At 41.3% G+C, this 12,951-nt stretch overlaps 1 protein-coding gene across 1 annotated transcript in view; it reads right to left on the reverse strand.

Annotated features, from left to right (window-relative positions):
* Positions 1–11,457, reverse strand: part of csk (C-terminal Src kinase) — a 53,230-nt gene extending 41,773 nt beyond the window's left edge. Inside the window, exon 1 of the mRNA XM_042483755.1 lies at positions 11,208–11,457. The gene's annotated coding sequence lies outside the window, so the exon portion shown is untranslated. The remainder of the gene's footprint in view (positions 1–11,207) is intronic.
* Positions 11,458–12,951: the final 1,494 nt, after the last annotated feature.

Below are 12,951 nucleotides of genomic sequence, written 5' to 3' on the forward strand. Positions count from 1 at the left end.
GACTCCACACCTCTCTTGATCAAAGCAGAAAACAACTCTGCTTCCCCGCACACACGCACACACACAAAGCCAGTCAACACAGCCTGCCAACCCGTCTCTAGTGTCAGGCAGGAAAACTAAACACATTAGCTGAAGCAGAAGAAAATGAACCACAGTCAAATGATAACAAATTCACATAGACTGCAAGATCAAAGAGCTGAGTTAAGTGTTTTTGTGTAGGCTGTAAAAAATGCATTTATGCAGCACTTCAGAGTGTTTTCACCTGTAGACGAGGATACTGGGCGATAAGGTGATGGTAATGATGTGGGTGAGAAACCCAGGTAGACAGTGAACCACACAAGAGAGATCACGCAGGAGAATTTCTGCTAATGTAAAGCCAGTGTTTGCAGAGGCAGCAACTGCAAATCTTGCCTGCGGAGAGCAGGGCTCAGGGATTTCTTCAGTAAATTCACAAAAGCCTCACACACACTGCGTGCAGTGATAACCCTGTTCACTCTCACAGCCCAGGGACAGGCATACAGCCTTAAAGACAAGTCTGTGTAAATAGGCCTGAGCAGGAGGACCACAGTATCTGTCTAATATTCCCCAGGAACAAGTCTGCCACATGTACTTTCTCACTATTCACGCTGTTTGTATGTTCACCTGGAAGGTAAACCACGCCAAGGACCAATCCGGGGTCCAGACTTGATATTAAGAATATTCAGGAGAAGTAGCCTTAATTATTTCCACTATTTATTCATATCTTTTTTTTGTAATTAATATTTTGCCTATAAAATGTCTTAGAGTAGCAGAAAAAGTCTTCAAATGGCTTCTTTATTTCTGCTAATAATTAACAAACAGAAAATATTCACATTTAAGAAGTGGCTTTTACTTTGGCAGTATTAATTTCTTAAACAGTTAATTATTTAAGTGATTGTGTTGTTTTAAAATTTTATGTATGTGGTGACACACGATAGATAGCCAGTAGGAAGGAACAGCACAGGACACACGATGGACACCTGAGCAAACATCCTGACCTTTTGTTGCATTTTACAGTTTAACACAGCATGAAACTGCCTCTTAAAAATGTAGAAGAAGACTTCAGCCATGTGCCGAATTTTCCAACAACACACCATTCAGTGTATGAAGATATATGGCCATACGCTTACAAAAGTGTTCAAGGCTGGTTCAGGAAAATTGCTTTACCTGAGCATCCAAACAGACTGGTTCTTTATTACTGCAATAACATAATGGCGACAACATGAAGTTCCTCCTATGCCAATAACAATAGGCAATCCTGTGGTTGCCTGGCTGAGCTAAATGCTGGACGCATATTTGGCAACAAGCATTGAAAATAATCTACAATATAACATTTATCTAAACTCTGCCCCTTACTCAACACAATGAGGTTGAAGCTGAAATAAGTCGAAGAATATGGAGGGAGGGGTCTGCGTATCCTAAATAGCTGGTACATTCTTACGTTCCCCAGAGACTCAAAACAGAGCTTCAGAGAAACTTGAGACGGGTGGCTTTATTTTGCTCCGATGCTGACCCTGTGATCTACTCAGGGGCTTGGACATCAGCTTGAACAGCAGGTGACCTATGTATGTGTGTGTGTGTGACAAAGCATGTAATAATATATGGGTCTGAGCGGGTGTGAGCGGCTGAACGTGTGTGTATAAGTTGAGTAAGAACGAGACTGCCATGACTGGAAGGGTGATTTTAATTGTGAATGAATTATTAAGAAAAAAGAAGTTAAAGTCAATAGATTAGGGATGTCAGCATCGACTATTAATACAAATCGCTACAAAAAATGTAACTGCACAACTGCAGTTATCCTGTTTCCTCATGACTTACACCATTTCTAGGAACAAAGAATTGAACGAGCACACTTCCACATAAAAATGCAGAAATAGATCATTATAATACATTAATGAGCAGAGCCACGATTCCACAAAGCAAAGGCCATATAGGCTTTTTGGTATGGCCATCACCTTCTAGATTGATCAAGAAATAAGACATATCAGGTTCTAGGTGGTTTTGCCGAATTGGCTGAACAATTTCCGGGACTCTGTACCAGATGGCAAGCCGATATTGATCGTTCATAACTTGCACTGAGCAGGGGACAGAGAAGAAACTGTGTATTGGCATGCACAATAATATTCTAAACTATATCCTGGATCTTTACTGGGATACAGCGTTTGCATGAGACAAACCAGCACTGGTCCGCATCCCAACAGTAAATAGGATACTTTGCAACAACAACTCTTAAAAACAACTCCATTAACAAACATCCTGAATACGAAGATGATATTAGCGTGCATGTTGAGGTTATAAGCGAGAAGTTCAGGTGAAAAAAAAAAAAAGAGGAAGAGACAAGAGACAGAGTGACAATATTTCTGTAGAAATCTCAAGACTGCTGTTGTGTTTTACAACTGCTCCCTGTGATTGATGCTAATGTCAAAAATTCCAAAAAAGGCCACTAGGTAGTAAATAATCATCAATAAAAAGTGATCATTAGGTCATACTACTAGATCCTTATCATATCATATCACCGTCATATCACCAAAATTTGTGCGCGCATGCAGGTTTTTCAAACACTGGTAAACCTGCTATATATACAGTATATGCATTCTCATTGCATTAAAAAGCCAGATGTTAGTTTTTTCAAGTTTTAAATTACCTGGTAAAGATGGGTTAGAAGAGAGTACACGCACGTGGACTATTGCACATCCAGCTGTTTGTATTTCTAAAAACTATATGCTATTTAACAGTTATTGTCCAGTCCCTACTGATATATGTGTAACATCCTGATGCCACTGGCCCACAACTGGAGCTGGGCTAGCGAGTCGACACTGTTGGCTGAAATGGAAGATCAGCCTTTGCGCTGTTAACAGCTAATGGTTATTCAAATAAATTAATCAAAAATATTGATTCTCAGGCACTGGTGAAGAATATGATGCTAACTTCTTTAGTGCTGGCAAACATCTTATTTCATATTTTAGTTGCAGCCTTTATTCAGAGTGTGAAAGAAGAAGATATGGACCATTTCCCTAAATGTTTGACATTTCAGGCAGAGATTTAAAGGGTACGGACCAAAGTGCCATGATGAAAAGCATAAACCACGGTCAAATTCTCAGTGGTCACTGCTACAAATTTAAATTATCATTAAAACCATTACCGTGTTTAAAAAAGTCAAGGTGAATACAGTCCAGCATCATCCAATAGCCTCCAAGACGCAGGCGCCGCATGCATGGGTTTGTTTAGCTACGCTCTTGTTAACAGGCTGGGCGAGCTGGGCGAGCAAGCTGATGCTAGTAGTCCCTTGTCGTCATCTACAGTGACACAGACACTCAAGCAAGCATCACAAGAACAGACTATCTTCAACGTCAATATACAACTGATATGTGTGTCACGTATCTACATTATGTACTGGCTGTATTATGTAACAAGTGTTGCTCATTTTATTTGTGGTTTTCAGTATAAAACTTGGTGAGAGTACCAGTGCTTTTTTTTTTTACTTTTTCAGCACATTTTTAACAATACCGTGATAAGTCTGATAATCACTATAATAAATGACATAAAATGTTCATGCTGTTTCATCTCTAATGACGACATTCTTGTGCTGCTAGGATTTCCGTTTATGATAAAATGGTGGAAGATAAGAAATAAAGAATTATCCATTTGCCCTTTTCTAAATCCATCATTCGGTATCTATTTATGGATCCATCTACCTTTCAGTAAGTCATGGGGCTCATCATCTGGTGTATGAGAAACATCCCCAGATGTAGGCCACCGTCACCAAAAACATCTCTACAGTGTGCAGGTTTAATCTCTCAATTGAAAACATCAGGAAAAAAAATGTTTGCTTTTATTAAAAAAGATTGCCTGAAGGGAATTCCTCTCAAAGAATAGATCAAGTCAAATCTTCCTTAAATAGAAAAGCCTGTATTAGGGAAGATCTCATTCAGGTCACTTTACTGTTAGGCACTCTGTGTGACATCATTAAAGCAGAAGCATTATGTTTTGAAGAGCACTGGATGACTCAATTTCACAAAAACTACTCGGGAGTGCATTGAGCGTCAGATAAAAGAGGAAGCACTGGAGCCTCCCTGCTGAGGCAGGATTCATTATCATTACCATCGTCATCATCATTAGTCATTCATCCTGTATTTTATTAGGACATTCACAATGATTGCAGCAGAGTTTAATATGTCTATAAATGGAGAGAAGCCATCAACATAATGCTGACTACTGCTGCACTACTTCCTCCTTATCCCCCCATGCTGGCCTGAATATGGACTTCAGTTAAACAGGACACAAGTAGAAAAGCACAATATTGCGCATCCCTACGGTGACCAGATGCTGCCCTTGTTTAGTCAATGAAAGCAGTCTGGCTTTGTCCAATCAGCGCTACTTTATCAGCTATATGAGCTATATCCTTAATCGCAATAATCCCTAATAATAAAAATTTACCATCATCTCCCAATAGTTTATTGACCCAATATAGTATATCGTGCATCCATTGACACAAGTGTTGTTGTGTGCGCGGTGAACGAGTGATCAGACAATGGAGAAAAGCAGCAGACACCCCATATATAATTACATGTTGGCACAGGTTTTTGGTACAGTCCACTTCCTGCTCCACTTAGGAACACTAGCGATTCACTCAAAGGAGGAGGCGTCCGCTTCCCTCAGCTGAAATTTTCTACCGCTCATTAACTCATATCACATATCGCACAACCCAAAAATGCAGACCAGTGTCTTCCTGCTGATCTTTCATTTCAGCAACCAACCACTGAGTCTACTGGTTTGCACCGTGGGTTAGCTTTGGGTGTAGGTGGGGGTGGTTAGCTAGGGATGAGGAGGGACCCATAGGCCATATTAAAGTTGGTGACTTGGTAGTTTTGCTTGATTTATGTCTGTCTTATGAGCTGAGAAATTCTTCACAATGGCGTTTCTAAATTATCACCTCGGCTAGAAAATAATTATGTGGATAATAAAACATTTCAGCTGCATGTTACAGGAACTGGTGGAGGTTGCGTTGTGAGTCTGCGTTGTCATCTGACTGATGATGCTCCTGATATGATACCATTATCCCTTAAAAGTAGCAAGCTCAAAATCAAAGATTTTAAAGAAAAGAAAAAAAACATTAATTACTGAAAGTTGTTTGTTGACACAACATTTGCATCGTGTTTAAAATGAAGATGTTTTTCTTATTCTGTCACTTCACTTTTAACACCGCCACAGGTCCAGCGGCAAAACATTAACACTGCAAAGAGCAAAACTGAACAATGAGCTATGCCTTTCCTCAAATGGCATATTCTAGGAATACTAAAATGTTGGATTGCCATTATCTCTGTGAGAAACAGTTCCCAGCGGGAAACCTCCAGAGTCCGTGGGCGTAGTGAAAGACTGGGCATGTGTCAGGCCTGCGGCTCGACTCATTGCCTACATTGTGCAGCTAGCCAGCAGTAGGCGTGGCAGTAAGAAGCCTCCCGGCCTTCAAGGAGCTGCCTGACTGACCGGCCGCTGCCCAGATGGAGAGGCCTCGCTGAGTTTGCACGCAAGATGGCAGCCACAATGCCACTATTCTACTGGGCAGCGTGATCACTAGGAAGGAGGGTATGAGGGGGGGTTGCCTCTATCACAGCTCAGCAGGTGCTGAACAGAGAAGATAGAGTCACACAGCAGTGGGGGAAAGTAAAACTAATGATGACTGTGGTTCTTGTTTCTCCACTGCTGATTTTTTTAGACAGCCAGGCCATGTTTATACAGCATCTTTAGACAATTCTCTAGTAACATTAAATGAGATAGCATGATGTATTGTTGTGCTGCTAAAAGCTGGTGTTTTCCAGCAATGCATTTAAGGAGAAAAAAATACGGACTTCAAGCCACCGTGCACCAAATGTGTGTGTGAAATAATCAGCTTACTCAATCTCTGATATTATACTGTCAGAGACTAGAATATAAGGCAAAGAAAATAACCTACAGACTGAGATGAAATGGCAGATAGAGCCATATGCGTAGATTTCAGTAGCAGAGGTCTGTTTGATGCTAAGATTTGGGGAGGACCCCAAACCCCCTGTTTCTTATGAGTTGCCCCAGTGTTGAAAAAACCTACACCCTTGGTTAGAGCTTAAACAATGAGTTGATTAACAGATCTGTCAACTGACAACAAAAATTAAAATGCAACTATTTGGTAATGGATTCATTGTTTAATTTGCTTTTTAAAGAGGTATTTCACTGCTGGAAAGAAAATCTACAACTGACAGACTGCACTGTGCCGCAACTGGTCAGTTAATGCTCCCGCTTGCAGATGACATAATGTGAACTCCTCATTTGACACAATGGTGGCTGGCTGATAACAAACAATCTTTTAGTCGGGTTTAACGGTAAGCTAAAATGTGTCTGAAAATATTTTTGGTGAGATATAGGCTAAGCAGCAACAAAATCTTGAGAGAGGGCCAGGTCTGTCTCTTGATGCACTTCTATACTCTTTGTGTCTGTGGTGGCAGCACGGGTGGCGAGAAACAGCCCAAGCCAGCAAAACTCTGCCGAATGACACGTTTCGCATCATCTGACAGAGTTTTGCTGGGGGGCAATAGGGAGATTTTCATGTGGTGGCAGCGGCATCTTGGTTGCTTGGCAACGATCATGGTCTCTGTCAAAAGTAAAACTTAGATAGCGACTGCAAAAGTTTCATCCTCATTGGAAAGTGATAGTTAAGATATGCCAAGGAGGAAGAAAAAATGCCAACTTTCAACGGAGACGGATCATCCAGATCAGCTGCGGGCTGAAGGAGAGCTCTGCTCCGCTCCGCTGCGCTACTGTGAGGGACAGACAGTAGGGGAGACTGGGGACAGTTGTAACACTGTCTCTTTCAGCACCCATAACTTGCTGAAAATGTGCGTTATAGCTCTCAAAGTTCTTTGGTGGAGGCTTCAACAGACAGTAATGTTTAGAACTGTTTTCTGTTTTATTGTTTTTAAAATTAAAAGAAAAATACACAAGAATGGCAAAGACAATGCAGTGCAGGGAGACACAATAAACCCACTGGACTGGTTAGGAGCCTCCACCTAAATAATGTAAAAATTTTAGCAGATATGGAATTCTGGTCCTTCTAGTGTTAACATCAGTTTTTATTCAATAAACACAGAGCCTGTGGTTGTGACCTACAATGGCTGGAAAAATTCACCTGGTTCAGACACAACTAGGAGAGAATGAAGAAGAACAGGAGGCTGAAATGTTCTGCCTCTGGCTTTGAACTGTGCTCATAAAAACTAACTTTAATGCAACCGCCCTGTAATGGGGCGATATTTTGGTTATGTTTAAAGGCTTAGTTTGTATCCTGTGAACTTTTTTCTTTTGTCTTGTTAAAGGAATAGTTCACATTTTTGGCATTTTCCCTGTAAATTAATATATTTCTATTTTTTTTAAATATTATATTTAAAGAACCACTAAAAAACACTTAAATAAAATATATTTACTGAGAGGAACCATTTTGCCATCTTTTTTAGTTATTATAAACTGATTAGCCTTAAGTATCTGAGACTGTGGTTAATTGGCATGAATTTAATATGTTATGAAAATGATAAACCAAAAACTTTTTTGCCACCACCGCCTTATTTGGAGCCATGAAAAACCCTGATGTACGCATAGTACCCACATTATTATGATGCAAACATGGTTGAAAATGAACAAAGTATCCCTTTCAGCAAAAGTACTGAAAATGTCTAAAATGTTCATGATTTCTGCTTTTTATCAGCCCTTTTTGATTGTACAATGAACATATTTGGCTTTTGAGCTATTAGTCATGCAAATACAAAAAGGACTAATCAATCAATCTAGATAACAATCAAGAGATTTATAGATAATTCCAATTATAATTTACTTTAGCCCTAATAGGAAACCATATGTAAATAAATAAGCAGTATGTGTTTGCTTCACACACACTTGTTTACCGTATTGTGATATGATACATCTGTCTCTACACCAAAGAGGAAGAACTGCAGGTGCAGTGCAGATCAGCTGCCAGTTTCACTCTCCATCACTCCTCCTAAAGTAGTGGACCATGTGCTGCTCGCCACTTTGCATCTTGCAATGTCTACAATATAGCTGCACAACTCAGAAAGTGCACATATGTTATCAGACACAATAAAATACACCACTGTGTGCACTGTGGGTGTATTTGGGCATAAAGACTCACACTAACACACTATACCAGGCTGCTGAAATGCAGACAGCCATGAGGTAAATGATGTTGAATGCATGTACGCAGTGATACAGCCTACTGTGCAGAGAGTATGTCTTGCACCATCTGTGATGTCCTGTTGCTCATGAGTGTCTGTATACTGTTAAGCTCTGCACCAAAGTCACCACGATAAATCCCTCCTCTGTTATTGCACTTGCTGATTAAAGGGACAGCGGACATTGGAGAGAAGAGGCTGGAGGGGAAGAACGGACTAAACGCGGTCATTGTGTTGAGGTCAGCAGGGCCTTGGACAGGCTTCAAATGTGCAATGAGATGGTCAGTGTACAGACAGAGGGGCCATTACTTCCCTGCTGAGCACATAAGACAGGCTCAGAGCTTAACATAAGACAGTAACACAGCTCAGCTACTCGCAGCTTTAAGGATTGAACAGACAGCGATTTCTTTTTCAACATCCTCATAACTCATTAGGAAAAAAACAAGGGGCCACTGGCCAACATGTAGCTGGGCCTGCAGGCATGATTCCTGTCACCTCTAGTCCATGTCAAGCTGCCCCTCGATTAGACTACAACCATCTATCCATCAGTCAGTCAGTGAGATGGAGTGAGAGCTATTGACAAAGAGGAGATAAGGAATGAAGGAACTAAGGGTGGCAGAAGATTCAATATGTGAGTTTTCTGCTACCTCTGACATCACCAGTGGAGAGCTGTGCAGTCTAAATACTGAGACCAGGGCTGACTCATGCTGGTACTTTGCACATGGTGCTGATCTAAAACAGTTTATGTTTAAAATCACTTCAATTCTTGCACCAAAATAAAAAGGCATTCACTGCAACTCTCAATGCACTGTGTTGGACATCCTTGCACACCGGCAGCAGCAGGTTATCCCTGACAGACGCGGCATATGGATTCCTAACATGTTGCAGTCTGGTTCACCAGATTCCTCTGGGGATAATGAATGCCAAGCCCCAACACCCCCACTTTGCGCCAACCAATCTTGGTAACACTCTTCTCAATTAGAAAACCCGAAGCTATCATGCTGCTTCAGCAGCACTCTGCACTGACTATAAACTGCACAACAGTTAAGACAGTTGGGCATCTATATGAAATAGGAACTATCTGACAGCAAAAACACAGACACCTACTCTAACTAATTTTTGTTTTTTTTTAATCACTTTTTAGGACCCTTAGACAAAAAAAGAATTGAAATTCTGAAGACAAATTTTCGCAAGGCAAACAAGCAAATTGTGTAAAGTAAATATCAAATCAGACAGTCTACTCGCTAATGCATCTATCTAGATCATAGTGCAGTATCTAATTGCTGATCAGCCTCAAGCTGACTAAAAATCAGCTATCATAATAGGCAAGATCAGACAAGATCTGAAGGGATGATAGTTTTGATTTTGAGCAGCAACATGTCAGATAACATGCGCAGACACTGAGATAATACGCTAATCATAAGATTTGTTCCCTGAAAACAACCCAGGAGTAAGACTGTGAGTGATAATGCCTGTTACAAACCATAGAAGTCGGGCATTCTTCACCTACAGTACATGGGAACACCATGTAACAATGCACTTCAGACACTACATCACTTTTGTCAGTCGTGCTGCAGCTTGCAGAGGTATGTGCATTTTTTCAGTCAGACAGTTACCTTGAAATACTGAGTGAGCACTAATAAACAAAGCCAAAGCTGCAGGCTACAATGCTGATTCATGAAACACCAACATTTAACGATGGCTCAATTGAATTTATTGTTATGCATTTTCTGCTCTTTAAGCTGAGTATGAGCAGCAATTCATGCTGAAGAGTCCTTGAGCAAGATCCTGAGTTCTAACGTTACCAGGGCACCAGGATGGTGTTCAGTGGCTTCACCTGACCTCTGACCTCCCTGTGGAGGGGTGCAAAAATATCCCTGTGGGATAAACAGTACTATCACATGTGGGTGGTTTTGTTGTTGTTTTTTCAATTAGCTGCTACCATTAAAAACAAGGCAACTCTGTTAAAGGACTTTTCCAAAATAATATGAAATTAAGTATTTCAATCAAAGACATATACGAAAGAATGTTTCAAAGCAAGATACATTATATTAAAAGAATATCAGCGGAGAGATACAGATTAGTGTTTCCACAATGCAAGGGGCTGAACCTCAGCTCCAGCCCCCTGTTCTGATGCAGCGCGGAGGTGGCTAAAATGACTGAGTCCATTATCGGACAAATTTATTCTTCCATGCTCTCCGTCCGCATTTCCGAGCGAAATATAAAACAATACCAACCAGCCGGCGCACAAGTTTCATACGCACAAGACCATTATTTCAACAATTCACTAACTATCTCTATGCAGTCGGTTCAATGACATTTTTACACAAACCCAATACGGCGCAGCCGCCTGGGATACAATGCTGCATGGTTCCTTGTTTCACTGAGTCCCAGCTTTATTTTTTGGGCTTCCCTGCAGCAATGGTCCATGCTGTGGCAACAAATACGACGAAGAGTAAGGTCAAAATCATAACGCGTTGGGCGCAACAGAGACGTCCGATTATGGAACCAGGGGAGAAAAAGGTGGGTGACTCGGAGGTTTTGGGCACCGCCATAAATTCACCCCCAACAAAAACACAATTGTGGATAACAAGAACGAAAACCACAAACGTCGTTCACTGTTGCGCTGTTTGCGTTAATGTTCTCGCTGCTCTACTGTCAAACCCGATGAATACATTGGGGAACAGACTGGAGATGTAAAATCTGTTTGAGACCTAGCATAAATCGTGTCCGATAATGGATCTCTGACGTTACTAGCAGCTAACGCTAACAGGTTTAACGCTCTGTCCACTGAAACCCGTTTATCATAACATTTCAAAGCCGTTGGTGAATGTGAGGTAAACCCCAGATAAATACAGGACATGTAGCCAAACAATGAAACCTCCCTGTGCTATACCGAAGCTACCCGAAGCTAAAAACGTTGCAGCGGCAGCAGCAACACAACGAGACAAAACAGTGACTGCGCTGAAGGCAACTCACCCAAAAGATACCACTGTAGTGTCGACCAGATGTTGCTGCAAATTAGCGATGAAGGCCCATCAGGAGGACTCCTGCGGTCGGGGGGCATCCAGGTATAGCGGCGTTAAGATCAGACAATCCCAAACGTGGCTTTGCTTTGACGCTGGTCCGTACTCTGTCTGCATATGTGTGTATGTTTGCGTGTGTGTGTGGCGGAGCCGCGCGAGGCCTGCTGCTGCTGCTGCTGGAGGAAATGGTCTCCGCCGCTCCGTCAAAGCAACACGCATGCGCGGAGGAATAGCAGAGCCACGGGGCGCGCGGTCTGTGAGCACAACCGTGTGGCCAACAGGTGAGACTGTCAACTGATGGACGACTTGTTACTGAGGGAGGAGATTCCCCCTGAGCGGCCTGCCTGCCTGCTGCCCTTCAAACCGGGTGACACTATGGAATGCAGTCGTGCAGGATGCATGTAGCATATGTTGTATTATAAAGGGAACATCTTGTACTTCTGTATTCATGCTAAGTGTGTCACTGCAGTCAGGGACGTATTACATCAAATTCGGGGCCCTTTGCATTAGCAGACTCTGAGCCCCCCCCCCCCCCCCCCCCCCCCCCCTTTTTCCTCTCTCGACCAAATGACTTGTCTCCAGCACCTTTTTCAGTTTACTTTCTTTCACTTTCTTTTGGTTCCTTTCTTTATTTGCATGCCTGATTTCCCGTTTTTGGGGAAAGACATGAAAGTGTAGCCTACAGTCTTTACTCATTCGACTTTAGACTAAACTATTTTGCGGCTTTAACCCTTAGGGCCCGCTTTAATATTACACTCAATCATATCGCTCTGCACACAAAATGTGCTTTACAAAATCAAGCTTTACAAAATAGTATACATTAATATTATTTTCTGCTTTCATTGAGTTTTTTTTTAACTAAACCTTTTTTTTATCACAGCCTGGGATATGTCAATGATTTGCAGTAACATTGATTGTGACAGGGCACCTAGTGGAAATAGTATGCATATTCTATATATGTCATATATGGTTAACAAAATAAATGAATGTAACAATTTTGTTTACACAGTGTATTTTAGACTTATTGTAGGAGCTGAGATGGAAATTCCAAGATCAAACAAAAATGCACAAGCTTGCCAAAATGTATGCCATATGCATGAACATAGCCAAAATTATTTAAAAAATGAAGAATGAAAAGCAAGTAAAATGCACCAAACAGTCTCTAAGGGTGTAAAGGGTGAGGGGGGCTCAGAATTTCCACTGATTTTTACATACAAAGTTCAGCCTTTCAATCAAATTTATGTAGCTAATTTTACTTTACTTATGGCACTAATAACTTAGAAATAAAACATTCAAATAATATCAAACTTTTCAGCCCAGGCTTTTGTAGAATAAATATGAGGGTTGCTGGAGCACCTTCACCTACTTCAAAGGTGCATTGAGAAGGGAGGCGAATCAAAGGCATAGAAACTCCACAACACTTGTTGTATTTAGAACATCTTTGTTAAAAGACAAATGGGTCTCGGCTTGTGGCCTGCATCAGGGTCATCATGAATCACATTACAAACAGCCCTTAAATAAGGTATGGATAAACAGAAAAAAGAATCGCTCAGGGGCCCATCTGTCCCATCCCCCAGTACAAACTGGACCCCCACACCGGTGTTTCTAATTGACATCTCCCTGAGGATAATTGATGTGACCAGTGTTGTTAAAATATTCCATGCAGTAATTGCATACAGCTGTGTAGCAGTAGAATA

The sequence above is a fragment of the Plectropomus leopardus genome, chromosome 1 (assembly GCF_008729295.1).
Source record: "Plectropomus leopardus isolate mb chromosome 1, YSFRI_Pleo_2.0, whole genome shotgun sequence".
In the NCBI taxonomy this organism is placed as follows: Eukaryota; Metazoa; Chordata; class Actinopteri; order Perciformes; family Serranidae; genus Plectropomus; species Plectropomus leopardus.